This window comes from Ischnura elegans, chromosome 8, assembly GCF_921293095.1.
Source record: "Ischnura elegans chromosome 8, ioIscEleg1.1, whole genome shotgun sequence".
Classification (NCBI taxonomy): domain Eukaryota; kingdom Metazoa; phylum Arthropoda; class Insecta; order Odonata; family Coenagrionidae; genus Ischnura; species Ischnura elegans.
Window position 1 is genome coordinate 36,930,551 of NC_060253.1, and position 18,069 is coordinate 36,948,619.

At 37.7% G+C, this 18,069-nt stretch overlaps 1 protein-coding gene across 1 annotated transcript in view; it reads right to left on the reverse strand.

Moving 5' to 3' along the window:
- The window catches only part of LOC124163893 (amino acid transporter AVT1H-like), a 65,613-nt gene that overhangs the window by 20,291 nt on the left and 27,253 nt on the right, over nucleotides 1-18,069 (reverse strand). The window lies entirely within an intron of this gene.

Genomic DNA, 18,069 nt, shown 5'->3' on the forward strand with positions numbered 1-18,069 from the left:
CTAGATACTAAAACTTAAGTTTTTAGTTGAGTAGAAAGCGTGACTTCGCAAATGTTTTAATATTGCAGTAACATGTCAAATTCGAAATCTTTTACAACAACGAAAAGTGCTATAAGAACAAAAACCAGCTCGTAATGGAGTACTTATGGATTTCAAAGACAATAAATCTTTAATACCTCCAGTAACATGATCCATCGTAAATAATTGTAACACTTGGACGAATCATAAAATCAACGAATCATGCTTGCATAATTGCTCAATTTTGCATTTTCTCGCAATAAACTAATAAAATCCTTAAAAATGGGGCCGGCGCTTATGTAACGCGCAAGGATTAATTATGAGGCGCTGAAGAGCGGCCAATAGTTTGTACGAAAATCGCTATTATCTCGCGATTAGATAAAAAAAGCCGGCTAAAATTTTTCTCCGATTTCGAGTATTTGTAGTGAAGTCTTCATGGGATTTGCACCTGTTTAAATCGCTGTTTAGCATAAATCGATTTTAAAATACACTGAAACACAGAAAAAGGGACCCTTAACAATTTCAGATGTTTCCATGAGATAAAAGTACATTAGCTGTGAAATTATCGTTTTCAATAGTATTTTTATTGCGAAATGTTATTCTTTTTTAACTTTCATCTAGTTTTTAAGAGCCAGAATAGCGCCAAAATCCATTTACGGGCATGCAATTTCCTAAATTTTTCGGGGGGAGGTCTGGACAGGTCGGCTGGTCGGCAATCGCCGTGGGACCCGAGCTAAGAGGGCCCACACAACGCTCGCGTCTAACGTGGAACGTATGTGAAAAGTATTATAAAAAGATTCAGATTATTCCAACCAAATTTTTTACCGTCATAAAATTCTGCGTTTTAATTTGTTGATTTTTTTAACAGTATCAGTGTAAAAAGATAAAAAAAATAAGGGTGTCAGAAGATAAAAGAGAACCTGGCGCTTTATTTGAAAGGGTAATTCGAAATGATTGTTTTAGAGTTTTTTTTAGATTTCAGTGCAGTTTCAAGGACCAAAGTCAATAAAGAAATAATAGAACCATAATACATTATTAAACTTTTTTAGCTGTGAAGTTCTCGTTTTCAATAGTATTTTTATTTCGAAATGCTATTCTTTTTTAACTTTCATCTAGTTTTTAAGAGCCAGAATAGCGCCAAAATCCATTTACGGGCATGCAATTTCCTAAATTTTTCGGGGGCAGGACCCCCGAATTCACAGGTAAGGAGCCCTACCCGAGAGCTCCCAATCACCCCCGACCGCCCCTGGATAATAGTGCAAGTAATCCTACGGAAATGCCTGAAAAAGTTGTGAGTATCCCTTTTTCTGTGTTTCTTTGCTTTTAAAATCTAGTTATTTATTTATGTGTGATACTCTCACTCTCTCTATGATGTTTGTTATGTTTACCGATCGGTTAAAGCAGTCGGGGACGTCATAAAAATGAATACACGTGCAGTTCAAGTCATGGCCGTACCCAGCGAGGGACAGGAGGGGGCAGCTCCCCCCCCCCCCCCCTTAGAAGCAAGAATCGTAAATGTCTTTAAGGAAAATAATATTTTTCAGGCAAATAATTTTAAAAACTAATAAAAAGGTGTTACAGTTTCCTTAAAATGTTGGTTTCATTCACCTTTTCCTTGCTTAAATTTTACCTGTAACTTGATAAACCTTGGCTTGCCCCCCTCCCCCCAAGTTTTGATCCTGGGTTCGCCCTTGGTTCAGGTGAAACCATTTTGGAACAGTCTTTTTAATAACTGCCACCGATGCTATACAACAAGAGAAATACGAAATGAAAATTACAAATGAAACCCGTACGGACGAAAATATGTAATATGCAGGGAGCGTTAGAAACAAAAACTACATCATATGGTATCCATTTCCTACCACCTAGCAAAATTTGAACGAGATCTGGTATGTGGAACTTGAGGGACTTTCCTTGTGAATAGCACAGTTGCAAGTCAGCTAAAACTTCACAAGCGTGACAGACCATCATTACGTCCGCTCACAGCGGTTACTTCAACAAGGACATCGGCTTTTCCTTGCACTCCGCTAATTTCTCTCGAGGGCTCGCATATGGAGAGGGCCGTATCCCCTCATCCTCCAAACTCATCAGTCTCCCCTCTTTCTCGCAGTGCAGCGATTGTTACGTAAGCAAGTACTCACTACAATCATACCGGCCGGAGCTCGACTAGACCCGGTAACCCGTCTAGACAGCTGAGCCCCGCCAGCCCACCCAAGACGTGCGCGCTTCGATGGGCGATTGTCTTCGTCGACTTCCGATCGCTGAACTATACCGATGGTTTTAGATATCAAAGATTGGCTTGGATCGCCGAAATCTAAACAATGGAACGATGATGCCCGCTTCCATTCAATATTTAATTTTTATTTTATTCCAAAACCACCGAATACAGCACATATTGGCCATTTTACATCGGGGCATTCAAAAAATCTATTAATTACACCAACACTTGGGGCGGTCATCAAACAAATTTTTTTCGAAATTCAAAGTTCGACATGTCAAAATGCAGCCCGAGGTACCAAATGAGCAGAGAAAAAATTTTGTTCCTGTAGGTTGACATGCTACGGTGGCGCCAGGTCCATTTATGTTGAGCGCCTTCCCCAAGACGCAAATGACCTTAATTGGGGGTCGCCTTCTCCAAATACCCTACCATATAGGTATTTATGGAAATGAAACAGGTGGCCTAGTAAATGCCTTTAAATTGTTCATGGTGAAGCAAAAACCCAATAACTGTTCCACAAACTATTATTTGCTGTCGACTAATTTCGACGGCTATATCGTCATTATCAAGACAAACCGAAGGAGCACTTACAATGATCCTTCTGTTTGTCTTGATTATGATTTTTGCTTCACCATGCACGGGAGTAGCCTGCGAGGGGCAAGACTCACAATCAAAAATCGCAAAAGTGTTTAAGGAAAATCAGAACTGGATTGAAACGAAAGTTTTCACTAAATTTTCTTTACCCACTAAAAATGATATAAGTATAAGGAATGCAACTAACATAATTTTTTTCAAGCAAATAATATTAAAAACAAATAAAGCACTTATAGTTTTCTTAAAATGTTGCTTTCAATCAGTGGCGCAGCGAGGGGGGAGTTTTGAGGGATAAACCCCCCCCCAGAGCTCAGACATTTTTTAAAAGTTTATTATATTTTATTTATTTAGATTAATATTACTGATGGAAAAGTGTAAGGATTAACAAAATATCCCTCAGAAGGCCGTAAAACTCACCATTTTAAGCATTTATCTTAATTTTTTTTCGGCGGAGGGCCCTCGCACCTCCCGCTTACCCTGGCAGGTATGCCATACTCCCAGACACCCCAGTATTAGTTGCGCCTGAAACCCCCCTAGCCTTAATTCCTAGCTGCGCCCCTGGTTTCGTTCACCTTTTCCTGGTTTTAACTTGAACAACCATGGCTTGCCCCCCCATTTTTTACTGATTCATTGAAAATAATTCATATACATAAAAGTTTTAATTCATAGATTGTAGTAAAAGACCCCGAATTTTTTTTGCGAATAACGAAAACACAGAATTGAGCCAAACACTTTATTTTTGTGTATTCAAACGAATCGCTAACTGCAGAGAGGCATCATGTCCAAGTTGGACGATTTTTCTTTTTCTTTCTTTAAGTTGTTGCTAGGTGAAAGACTGAACGTTTCCTACTAAAGCATGTCAGCTCAGTGTTATTAGCTTAAAATCTTTCCTTTTAGTAGGAAACGTTGAGTCTTGCACCTAGCAACAACTTAAAGAACAAAAAAGCAAAATCGTTCAACTTGAACATGATGCCTTTCTGCCGTTATCGACTCTATTATACAATACATGGAAATTCGAAAGATAGCTTTTAGGCATAGTTTTTTGCCTGCATTCTAAACGGATATGATTATATTTTTAGCTAAACTGATCTCATTATTGCCACTTGAGAATATACGGTGCGTCCACCATAAATTTATTCATTTATCACTATTTCACTCCAGGAAGCAAATACAAGGAAGGAAACTCAAGGAAGAAGTTAAAATCTGTGGGTAATTTGCAACTAATAAATGTCATTTTCACGAGGTATATTCAGAAAACAACGGGAATATTACTTTTTTGAATGAAATATTTTCTGTCTGCATTAATTTTGTCACCTTCAAAATAGTTCCCATCAGATATTATACCCTAAATACTTTTTTATCGCAGCCTTTTCTTTTGGAAGCAACTACATAAGTCACAAACCTGCAGAAAATTCTCAAATCCATGAGATTGGTGCGGAGATCAAAATCGTATGTGCCTTTACAGGTAAACTCTAGCGTTCATTAATTCCGACGGCAAAATTCTCTGCTCCTTCGGGCTGAAAGTGCTCAGAAGTGAAGACGTGAACTTTTAAAGTTCCTTTTAAACTTTCACTCCCGCAAAGAGGTACGTACGCTGTCTATTATTGTGTTGCTTTTTATGCGAGTATAATGAAGTGAAAATCTAGGTTAGCCACACCACTCTCGTGACACAAAGGATAGAAAGTCTGGTTTCTTGGACTTTGACAACATTCGGATTCCCAAGATAGGTTAATCCGAAGAGAAGAAACTTTCATAAACAAAATTGCATGGAATTACGACTGTAATTCGAATCTCTAAACAAGCAAAGACCCAACTTCCAATTGTAAGGCAGTGCTCTGACTGATAAATATCCACATAATGATATTAAAATTTGAAAAAAGTCAAGAACTATTACAATAATAGTTATTCGCAAAAATCTATGGGAAATTTACACTAATCAGTATCAATTGCACGAGATATGTTCGGAAAACAACAGGAATTTTGATTTTTTGGAATGCATACCATCTTTATTCGTCCACTTATATGCTGTAGTCTTCAAAATAGTCATATTATCAATAACAGACACTTTTTTACTTCCACGATAAGTTTTTTTTAAATTTGACCGTTTACGGCTGTTACACCATTATCAAGTACAGAAGATATAATTTTTTTATATTTACTATACTTGATAATGATTTGACAGCCGAAACCAGTCAAAAAATTTGAAAATACACTGTGGAAGTAACAAAGTGTCTGTTACTGATAACAGACACTTTGTTACTTCCCGGAGCCTATCCATCACGCAAAAGATTTAAGTGTCGATTTAATTTCAAAGTAGTCCCCACTAGATATAATGCACTAATGCCAGCGCTTCTTTCGATCAATTTAAGCTCACCGGGACTAGCCACGTTATCTTTACGGAGTCACCCGCAATGCACAAATTGTGCGAAAAATCCACAGAGAAAAAATCATTCGCATCCTTGTCGAGGCGAATGATTTTTTCTCTGTGGATTTTTCGTACTTCTTTCAATCCTTGAAATACTTCTCAAACTCGATGGAAGAACTGTGAACATTTAAAGAATAGGAAGGATTTTTTCCTGGGAGGTTTTCGCAGCTACTTTTACCAACTATTTGTTTCCTTATCGCGAAATGCTTCGTGCGAATAATTTTTGCTAGAAGTGTTGCACCTCCTACACTGGTAGCGTTATCAAAAGAATGAGTAAATTGTCATGGATTATTCCATCTTCTTGCTAACTTTTGCCAATTTGAGAAAATGACACTGCTGAGGGAGTAATACCCATGCCCTAATAATACCCTGCTTGTATGTGTGCTTAAGATATCCACAAACTATCCTTCTTTTGAGCAATTCTGCTGGGGATTGTCATAGCGTGAGTGAGTTTTTTGACCATCAAATTATTTTTTGCCTCTTTTGTGAAAATATAATAAGTTTTTTTTTCAAGAGGATTTTGATGAAAATTCCTCTTGAAAACCTGAGTGAAGTCTCTTATAATTTTTATCATCTCAAGTGCCTTACATTCAAAATACTTCCTTCTGGTAACCCGCCTTATCTGTGCGAAAGATTTATTTGGAAAAGAAACATTCATTTAATATCCACCATGAATCACAACATGACATCCCCAACCATAGAACATCTCATCTCATTAAATCTTTCATAGTTACAGCTGCCTGAATATGGAACTCCCTACCGATAGAACTAAGAAATTTTCCATCAATGCATGCATTTAAGACTAAAGTGTATAAGTTGTTTCATGTTAGTTCTTGGTAATTCCCAGTTTAACTAGCCATGCTAACGTGATTGATTACTGATTTGATGAGGTGAGAATATATTTTGCATTCATGATTTAACTTTCTATTGGTACTACGTTTTTCTGCTTGAGCTGAACGTTTTCCTTTGAGTAAATAGTGATATCGTTTCCATGGTATTTAAAGTGCATGGAAATGTTGTGTGGCTAAATACCCAGGTATCCGCATTCGGGATGGAATTTTATGTGAACGCTTGTGTAGGTTTATATTTTATTTTTTCTTCCTTTGTTTTTTTTTTCACCTTTTTGTATTTACTGAGCCTTGCTGTCGTGTTTTCTGTCAAATGCTGTCGTACTTCTGTTAAATGATTTTTCCTGAATTGCTGTGCGAAATATCTCATAGGCCAAAAGGCCCACGATAACAGATTAATTGAATTGAATTACTGAATCAAAATTTTTGTCATGGTATTAGACCATTAGTTTTTAGATGGAATGCTGAGAGGTACAAGGTATGTTCAGAAATAAAGGGGATTTTAATGTTTTGAAAAAATATATATTTATATTTTCGCCTTCAAAGTTTCCCTCATTAGATATCATACGCTTGTGACAGCGCTTCTTCTAATGCTCGAAATACTTCTCAAACTCGATCTTTGGGATAGCATTTACCTCTGTTAGAAATTTATTTTAACGTCATCTATGCTTGTTAAACGGTGGCCCTTTACTGTATATTTTTGAAAATATGAAAACGTCATACAGCTAAATCTGGCATATATGGAGGCTACTTCACAGAATCGGCATCGTTACAGAATTGATAGGTTCAACTTTGAAAACAATTATTCATCAAGGCAATATTTACGGCACCTAGATTTTCACGAATGCAAATTATAACGACTAAATTATAGATTGCAATATATAAGAGGTGTTTGGGTCTTCTGAGAGGAATCTAATCTTCGATAAGTCGCAGAAAAAAATTTAAAAATGCACCAACAAAACTAAACATTAGGTGAAAATTGCAAACAATACAAAATCGCAAAAAAATTGTATTCGCGAAAATCGAGGAGCCCTAAAATATTGCAATTACGGGTCAAGCAGTGTAGAAAACCCCAAGAATTCTCTACAAAAGATGAAAGCTATTAGTCGTAGTTATGCCGTGAGACGTTAACACACACGGAATTTACTGCGTAGATCAATCTCTAATTAAATCGCAAGGCTGAATTCAAAGTGAAGAATTAAATGGGAAACAATCGTATCATTATCAACGAAACTTATGCCTTGAAGAATAGTTTTTTCAACTTATTGATGATTCCATCGCATTATTCTTGAGCTATCTATTAATCTGTCATGAACTTCTTGTAAAGATTTCTATGCCCTCACTCCAAATTTCTAAATGTCTTTAACCGAGCGGCCTGAAGCTGGAGCGGATATGAATCTAAGAGTAAGAATAGCGCAACTTGGTTACGGACTCGATTGATTAAACCTTGGATTTATCGTCAGAGGTTGGGAGGAATTCCCGAATAACCGGTATACTTCGCGCGACCCAACACCCTCGTAAAATACCATTCCGAAAAACGTGTGCCCATAAAATTCACCGAACGATACTGTCTGGCCCGGGGAGCTGGTTAGGATCCACAAGGCTGCCGAATTGAGTATACTGCCAAATTCCAATTCGCAATCACTCCAAACCTTTTACTTTCTGGAATTTTAATTACCGAAGTTTCCTGGTAGGATTTTACTAGTGAAGAGGAATAGGCTACATCTTTGACTTGGTCTAGTCACTAAAATTTATGAAGTAACGTCCTCAAGTGGCAAATTCAAACTGAAAACTCTTACAAAGATATTCATTAACGTTTTCAAATCATCATCTCCACCCCACTTGGTCCTTAATTCAATACTCACTGTCGCTCACTGGAGGGGGGCATACCCCCCAGATCCCCCGGAAAAGGCCTTCGGCCGTTTTAGTTCACTCTTTACGACGCAAAATCGTATCTTCCTCTGTTTTTGAGATAATAATTTACGAAATACTGAAATTGCACTATTTGTCCAAAACTAAAAGTGCTCCAATCGGCCTGACAATTAGTTTCTCAGATTATCACGTGATCTAAATTCGAAAAATTACTTTTTTGAAAAATCGATCATTTTTACCCCAAAGTGCACCCAAAAAGTATAGGCATAGAGGCAGCTAGCAACAATTTAATAGATGGAAAATAGAAATTTAGTGTTTCGACTATTTCTCCTAGGGTTTCAGACGATTTTAGATGGGGTCTTTTTGCAAACAGTTTAATATAAAAGCCTAAAACTGTTCAATATGAATACCATTCGTCACACCGAACATGTAAACACGATATGCAAGTTCTTCTCCAAACGTTGATTGTAAGTAATTGTTGCAGCAGCTGCTTTGATCCCGTTTCTTAAATCGGATAGGTCAGCCGGTAGGGGAAGCAAGGATGTAACTTGCATACGTGAAGGATCACAACCGAATTTAATTCGGAACACATGTTTTACTATAACTACAGACTCCGTATATGCCAGCTGTGAAACACAAAACCACGAATATTGCAAAAGAGGATCCCCAAGTCGGTCTCTAAATGTGTTGTCAACCACCGCGAACTTAAATGGGTTTACAGAAGCTGTGAAACACTCGCGTCGCTAACGGACTTACCAATCCGAGTTTTACGGGGAAATGAGGAATAATTAGAGTTATTAACTGAATTTTACATTCATGATGGTGTGATTTGTGAAATGCATTGCCCGTAAAGGCTATTCAGCGCAGTTACAAACATAGTAATGTAAAATATTGGAAAAAAGTGGATCGCATTACACTCATCACCACGTTGCTGACATTTTTTAAAACCGATTAAAATGTGACCCAAGTGGCAACAGAAATCAGCCTTCTTTGGGGTGGAATTGGGCCTCCTTTATGCAGTTCCCTTGCACAAAACGCTTCCTATTTACTAGCCGCCATCTTTTCTACTAGCGCTCTCAACGGTTGGCGGAGGAAACATTGGGTACACACTGCACATGCACATAGTTGCCTACAAACAAATCTGCTCGAGTTGTTCTTTCATTTGATACATCATTTATAGTTTTAAGTTAAGTGCAATATGCATTATAAGGCGTTAAACCCCACTATTTATTTTGTAACACCCGGTATTTACAAGGGACAGTTTAGTTGCTGACAGACACATACAAATTATATTACCACAAATTTTCTACGGTATTATAATAAATAATCTAATATTATACAGAGTAAACCCCGCTATTTATTTTGAAACACCAGGTATTTACGAGGGACAGTTAAGTGTCTAACAGACACATAAAAATAATACTATCATAAATCATATGTCAACTATTTCTCGACCTTTTCAATGCATAAATATATGTATTTGATCTTCATTGCCACGTATATATTAAACTGGGACAGTTAAGTTGCTTCCTCAGCATCTTCTAAGCTACGGGAAGGTAACACAAAAGAGCGCACCTAATATGATTCACGGATAGAAAAAAAGAGTCGTTCTGCGGCTCGCCAGAGGACAATTGAAGTTCGCAAGTGAAGGCTGGCGGCCGCGAAGGCGGGAACTCTGCGGTTGACGAGCCCGTCGGCCGCGTTTGACCTTCTCTCATCCATCTATCCGGATTCGATTGCACGGGAGAGGAAAGGAAGACGATGAAATTGATGGGAAGACCTCTCGAGCAGACAGCTTCGCCCTTTATATCTCATCTAATCCGCGACTCACTATACTGTCCGGAATACATTCTACTCTAAAATTATTTCTCCCAAGTTTAAAGACTAATATCTCAAAGACACAAATTTGAAAATCATCACATCAAAGTATATTTCGCGTATTTCTGCGTCTAATAAAATGCTTAACGATAGCAATAATTTCGTTATCACTCAAATTTTCAATAAATTTTTCTGGTTGCGGGTGGGATGCATCATATTCACGGTATATTTGCAAGAAAACGAATTCAGATAACAAGATTTTCTTTCCAAACACAGGAGCTATAAGCCTTCAAAGTAATTGTGAGAAGTTCCATGTAGTTACACTCATGGGTGCAGCTAGGAATTAAGGCTGGGGGGGGGGGTTTAGGTGCAACTATTACCGGGGTGTGTGGGGGTGTGGAATACCCACCAGGATAAGCGGTAGGTGCGAGATTAATACAAGGCGGAATTTTAAGATAAACGATTCAAAATGATGAGTTTTACGGCTTTCTGAGGGATATTTTATTAATCCTTACACTATTCTATTAGTAATATCAATCCATTACAGTAAAATAGATTAAACTTGAAAATTTCTCTTAGCTCTGGGGGGGGGGGGTTTAACCCCCAAACCCCCCCTCGCTGCGCCACTGGTTACAATCATTAATAGCAGTCATTGATATGGACGTATCATATCTACCATTTACTCTTTTCCTGACGCGTATAAATATGCAAGTATGATCAGTTACGTGAGTCAGTTGAAAAAAATACGATGATAATTGGTTCTATGCTATATCATCGAAATATTCTGGAGCTATAAAAAATATATATATTGATGCGCTGAGGATTGGCTTGGCATATCAAATTTCTGCGTCATTTTAATATTTCAAATGACATAAGTTAGCCCAACACACTAATTTCTTGTACCTTATCAATTGCCTTCACGTCATCGGTGAACGAAAACTAAAAATATGGAAAGTAGCTTCAGGCTTAATCTGGTGAAATTTTAACATATCGTAAACTAGAAATAACTAGCACTAGTTAATTCAGAGTACTTTATGTTGCGGTACATGTAATAGAGAATCACCCTTTGACTCCAAACCACAATGATGCTTCAAAATATTTTATCACTCTGACTTCTTTGCGTCTTCAAACAACCGTTTTGTTTGCATAGAATTCATTCTCACGTCTCTGGCTCCAAGATATCTTGTCTGGAGTCCTTCAATACATTTTTATATGAAAACTCCGCACGTAATAAATCGGGAAAACCATGGCATTCGAGCGATATTCTTCCTTCCCTTCTTTCTCCCTATTCCTTTTACCTGTTCCATAAATGTTTTCGGGGTCTTCCTTTTCCGTCTTGCCATCTACTTGTCCATCGACGAATGTCTTCATCAGGCCATCATGTCAAAAGAGATGGCCGATAAGGTCGTACCGTCTCCTTATCAAGGTTTTCATGAGGTTTCTCTTCTCTCCTACTCATCTTAGGACTTCCTCGTTACTTACTCGTGCTAATTCCTTAAACTCACGCGGAGCATGTGCATGGCATGACTTGAACCCTTAGTATGGTAAGTTTAATGAGTATGGAGCGCCCAAGCATAGATTATCACAAGTGACCTTGATCAAAGTATTACTCATAGTTGGAAATATTAGTGGAAGGAATTAGTTGCACTCGATGGGATGCGAATGCTCAGCTCAATCGCGAGTTATTACAACACGCAAGCAATAGTCGCCCGATTATATTTAGCTTTTCAAATAATTTTTCGCCATAAACATTATAGAAAAGGCGACGTATTCAATTACAGAATTTATGTTACGTAAGGTAGGATATTTGGAGGAGGCGGCCGACGGCTAAGGTCATTTGCGCTATAGGGAAGGGCAGGCTGTAGAGAAACCCCACGTCAGCATTATCCAGATCTGAACAAAAGGCTCCAAAGGGATCGCGTTTTTACGTCCCTTCCGACGGACACAGTGTTGTACTTGAGGCGCACTCCAGAAACCACTTTAGCGGGGATCGGGAATTCTCCGAAATATCTACGCCGCTGCCGGGATTCGAATCGGGACCGACAGGGTGGAAAGGCAACCCTAAAGCAACGAAACCTTCCCGATTCCCCTATATATTACTTAATCTCAACGTACTTCGCCGCATAAGGGAATCATCAGGGAATTGATTCTTGTGAGGCAATTTAAATTTAAAAAAAGTTACGGTTATATCTCCTCGCCACTGTTGGCCCCAACGATGTTTATCGACAAATGCTAATGAAAATGAAGATATAAAGATCTCCACAGAAGCCGTTAACTCATAGAGAACCTCGGTGCTTTAGAGATGCAGAAGACTACATTTGAAAAAAAATGTGTAGTAATGAATTTTTGGAAAAATAATAACTCCCCACAACATAGCTACATCATTCGGGGTACCCGTTTAGAGATTGTTGAAACCGTGAAATATCTAGGAGTTAAACTCAATAATGATCTATCGTGGAATAAACATATACGAGAAATAACCGGTCAAGATAATCGTAAAATGGGTTTTGTTAAAATAATATTAGGACAGTGCGACGACAATGTGAGAGATATTAGCTACTTCTCCCTCGTTTGACACCATTTAGAATACGCAGCCCGTGTTTGGGACCCTCATGAAAAAGGCTTAATAACAGAGTTAGAACGCGTGCAAAGAAGAGCTGCCAGGTATGTGAAAGGTCGTTACGATAGCCTTGTTAGTGTAACTGATCTCTTAGATACACGCGGATGGGAATCTCTGTCAGACCATAGATTGGGAAATATACTAAATCTTTTAGATAAATTCAAGAGCAGTGTCTTTACTAACGAAGTTAATCATATCTTACGGACGCCAACATTCTACAGAAGATCAGATCATATAAATAAAATAAGAGAGATTGACTGTTGAACAGACAGATTCAGAATGTATTTTCTTCCACGAGCAGTGAGAAATTAAAACGGCAGCTTTATGACTCGCAAATGGATTAGATGACTTCTAGTGTAGCCTACTCACTTATGTATGCCTATGCAACTTCTCCTAAATGCTTGTTTCTGAGTTTTTATTGTTTCTTACAGCATTTAGAAGCATAATTTGATAGTATGCGTGACGTTTTTTGGACCGTGTGGTGTGCATGTGGGAATCCTCTTGCATGCTACATGCTAGTGATTGATCACCCCCTGCCAAACACCCTAAAGGTGGCTCACAGGATATTATGTAGAAGTAGATGTGACCAGAAAAATGCCTTTCTCTTATACGCAAAAGGTACAGCTGACTTCTTCGTAAAATTCCACGTCAGGACAAAATTTTCGCCTAGTGTGCAAGAGAAACATATCGTAAAAACCGCTACAATCTGAAAAGTTCAATCTTATTCCAATGTAGACAAACCTATGGGAAGAGTTACACCGGTAAGAAATGCAGATCAGCGAAAGCTATGAAACTGTAGTGACGGACAACCGCGAAATTTTTGACTAAGAATTACTAGTGCGCTATAGTATAGTAGACATAGGAGGAAAATGATCGGCGTTTTTCACGTGCGCTTTTCTAGCTACTTGCAGCGAATGAAAAACAACGAATTACGTAATGAGAAAAACGCAACACCCGATTTAAAGGCGCCATGGTCACAGCGAGCAGTCCTTGACAGTGCCCGGAAATGGTCACGTCACTTAATTTCCGTTCGTTTGCATTTATTCGTTATTTACATCCTGATTTCAAAGTCATGTTTTAATCACGTCCACTTTGCGCCGTTGAAACTTAAGTCCTCTTCGCAACAACTTAAATTGACGCAACTTGGCATGAATTATAAGTAAATAACTTGGGAGAGCGTCTGATAGTCACTAATGACTTTTCGCGAAGTTTCTCAATTTTTTAGCGTTATTAATCGGAAAAGATCAACTTTCTCTTAATTTTAGCCAAGACCAATTATATCACGTCTTAACCTTGGTTAAAATTTTCAATGCTTACAAATGTTATCTTCTCTTGGTAGAAGTATCTAACACCTTCTTGAGACTTCTCTTCGTATGAAAATAGCTAATATTCATTTTATTTATCCACTTTTATCAAAGTAGTAAACGATGAATGATATCAAAATCTCCAGGTTCACCTTCACTAGAACGAAATTCAACTATCCCATAATTTCAGGTTCTGGTCGGGAGTGTAAAAAATTGTACTTTTTTTCTTTTTTTTCGTCATTATTTTTTTTTTTAGCCATTTGAGTTTCATTACAATTTCTTTGAGTTAACGTGGTTGCAAACCAGAGATGAATTCTTCAACTTTTTCTAAAATTTTTAATAAAATGATAATAAAAGTAATACTGCTGTAATAACTACAGTTCAAACAAGTAAAGGTAACTGGTCCATATTTATTCCTGGTGACTTTATATTAATTGTAGTGGTAATAAAATTGTACCTAAAATTGAAGATACTCCTGCTAAGTGTAAAGAAAAAATTGTTAAATTAACTGATGCTTCTGCGTGTGAGATTGGGCTTTCGGACTGAGTAACAGACCTTGAAAATGGATAACAAGTCATCTACCGAAACGTCGGCCTATACGACTGAGTTAACCTGGTTGAGAACCCGAGAAGAATAGGGTGGTTTCCTATTATTTTTTTATTGCCTAAATCGAAACCTTATTACTCCTGGAGTACGTATTTCACGCTTTTAGATTTTTAAATGACGATATCCATTTTTAGCGATTAAATGAAAAGTGAACATTTTCAAGCGCGCGAAAACGCGACGGGGGAGTAAGCCGGGAAAACTCCCGTGTGACGTCGTTCTGGTTCCCGCTGCCGCAAGTGAGGTGACCTTGGGGCGAGGCATTGAGCGCTGATACGACGCAGGATGCTCGCAGGTAGCAGAGTACCCTGCTAGCTGGTAGCGCTTGGCTTAAATAAGGATTATTAATACCTTTTCAAACGAGGAAAACTTTCCGACCTTAGCCAGTTTTAATAGCTGATTATTAAGACATGTTCCCCTGCGCTCTGTGCCTCATGCATGCATTGATAACCTCAGACTATGTAAAACTCCAATTTAATCGTATAGAAACTAGGTCCCTGTGACGTCACGTGGAGTGGCATCGCATGGGCGCCAATCTGGCCCTTTTCAAATGAGGAAAAAAATCCTGCCCCCCCAGAAAAAAATCCTGGATCCTCCCCTGCCTGCGAGAATAGGAAAATTTCATCAAGTTCGCTATTTTTGCCAGGCATTGGGGATCTAGAGGCAGATTAAGTTGGGGAGCGGGTGAAGAGGAAGGGGGGGGGGGGGAACCGTCCCGTAATTTCTGGAAAAAATGAAAATATGATGCAAGTTCAATTAAAAAATGCCTTGTACTCATGTTCAATACATAATATATATTATATAATGAAAATTAATGCGTGTCCAATCATAAAACAAAAAAAATATCTATAATAATAATCCTGTATCAAAACATTGGAATTTTTTGTGATAGACGCGTTGATGGATATCTAGAAGCCCTTGTTTACGCGCGCGCGATGAATGCAAATTCCAGTAGCGACAAAGAATAACGAAAAACCTTTACGTCAAAATACCTTTAGGAATCTTCAAGTGACTGAAATCGCCTTGAATGGACTTGGATCGAAGGAAAAGACCTGTTCCTGATTCTTTTGCTTCCGAACGTATGAATGTGCCCTTGTGATGTGCAGTAAGCGTGACCAGACCCGCTGCCCAAGTCAGGCTTCACGATGTGTTTCAGAGAGTCAGAGAACCCTACCATTACATAACCACCGATTAATTTATCATTCTTAGCCCGCCTTCGAGAGCTGTGGCTATGCCGTTGCCAAAATTAGCTGGGATAAGCATTGATACGCGTTCATCAAGATTTTTCAAAACAAAACATTATTTCTCCGTGACATAAATACAATTAATATACATGTATCTATGTTGGAATCAAATCAATCAATAAATTATTTCAACCTTCTCTGTTACGGGCATAAAATAAAAAAATGAGCTGGAATTCTCAAATATTCAAACGATTTTACTGTTGTAATTATTAGACAGAATTAATGTACTTAGATAATTCGATAAACGTTTCATCTATTAATCTGAATAATATTTTTATCAACAGACGCTATAATCTTGCATGAAATGCCGCAAAATATTTACTGATACGTAATAAGCTTCATCATACTAGCCTCCACATTTTTGCGAATCGAATAAAAAACAATGACAATGTTTAAAATAATAATTCTCTATCGAAACTTTTGCATGTAATTGTGATAGATGTGTTAGCAAAATTTTATGCTGCCGATTCTCAAATAAATAAATTTAAACTCCATTCAGATAGGAAACCAACGTCTTAAAGTTAGAGAAAATGGCACATTTTGATACACAGCAAACAAAAATAAGAGGAAAAACGAATGTACTTGCATTGAATTTTCGAGAGCTTTTATAAGCAAGCCTATCTAAAGTGATCAAGCTTCTCCGATATACGGTTTTATTAGACTGATCTAGCGTTTCGTTGAATGAATGAGTCCAATGATCGAATGAAAACCAGCAATAAGCACAACCTCAATCCTCATAATTCTTTATGACATTCGTGAAATATTTTTCTTCAATCTTGCAACCCAATACACAAAGTTGTTAGTGGATTGCGGCAAAAGTTGATTCAAAGTAGAGTCATCTTGTTACCTTGCGCACCTATAATTTCAAAATTTATATTAAGAAACAGTTTTGGTCCTCAAAGAGCTCTCAAAATTCTAAGATTTTGAAGAAGCTTACTAGAAAATAACATTCACGGGGTTTCTACTTCCGACAGAAAAGATAAAAGTAGAAAGATATTTTTCCCAAAAATATTTATAGGATTATTACGGAGCTTCCGCGATGATTAAATTGATGATTGGTTTCCGGGTTAATTTCATGTCGACTCATTTCTGGTGGACGACATTTTCAACCCAAAGTTTCAAGTCTTTTTTTGGACCCGAAGACGGGAGCTGGAACGCGCCCGAAAATGTCGTCCGCCGAAAAGGAGTCGACGCGGAATTAACCCGGAAACCAACCATCAAATAGGTAGATAGGAATTCATTTTTCCCCAAAACAATGAAGGACATAAAGGATATGCTAGGTGGGAATGGGTAATCAAACCACTCTAACGCGCTCCTTATCTTTTTCTTTCTTTGTAAACGACTGGTGTTCTAACACCCATAGCTAGAGATACGTGAAAATCCCACTTTTATTTTTATTTTATCGCGCTTTCTATAACAGTTTATCGCATTTTGTAGCGTCTATTTTTTATTTTCATAATGAGGTAGATGACGATAAAATGTGGTGCAACGCAGTTATATGACAAAATACAGAATATTTTAAATAATTATGGTGTAGAACAATAATAGATTAAGGAATAAGACATATAGTATAGGAGGTGTAGCTTGTCTGCGCCCACTAGTAGTTCGCGGTCACTTAGAGTCCCAGCCAACTAGCAGCTGGCCAGTCGCTCACATGCTTTAAGCGGTGAGTGTCGGTGAAGCATTTAAACTGCGCTCGGCATAAAATGTACGAATTTTTCCGTCGAAAAGGCAAATTTTCGAAAAAATATCATAAAAGTCCAGTCATCGCATCTATGTCGCATTTCTTTGCGCACATCGCATCTATATCGCATTTATCGCATTTTCGATTTTCACGCATCTCTACCGATAGCCACAAGCCTATTTGAGTGAAATCAACTGATTTTTGTCGTGACTTGGTAGAACGATGAGATATTCATGGTGAAGCAAAAAACCAGCACTGTTCCACAAACTTTTATTTGATGTTGATAATGATGCTATAGCCGTGGAAACTATTCGACAGCAAATAAAATTTTGTGGAACAGTACTATGTATTTGTTTCACCTATGTAGGTGGTTTACGGGTCAGCATGTAAATTAAGATTTCTGTCAGGAGCTTTCAAAAGACATATGGGTTTTATTGGTTTTATCTTCTGCATACTAGTGGTAATCTTCGTCAATTTGCATACTCATGAATTAAATGTGAACGGTATCCAACTCATCATTTAGTCCTTAAAGCACTCTGTAGTAAGCTTTTCAAAATATCAATTATATAATATAGTATTTCTTGGAGTTTAAGTCATTTATAAAATAAGTTTCAGCCAACGTATTCCATTCTGTTCTTATATATATGTATGTTTCTTTAAATTATATTGTATAAAAAAACCGATTGTACCTTTTTTATGTATGAATATTGTGTATCGTTTTATTCTCTGTATATTATATTGTTCACACTTTTTCTTACATAGCCCTGAAGATGATTAAAAAAATAAATCGAAACGTTGGCTGAAACTTATTTTATAAATGA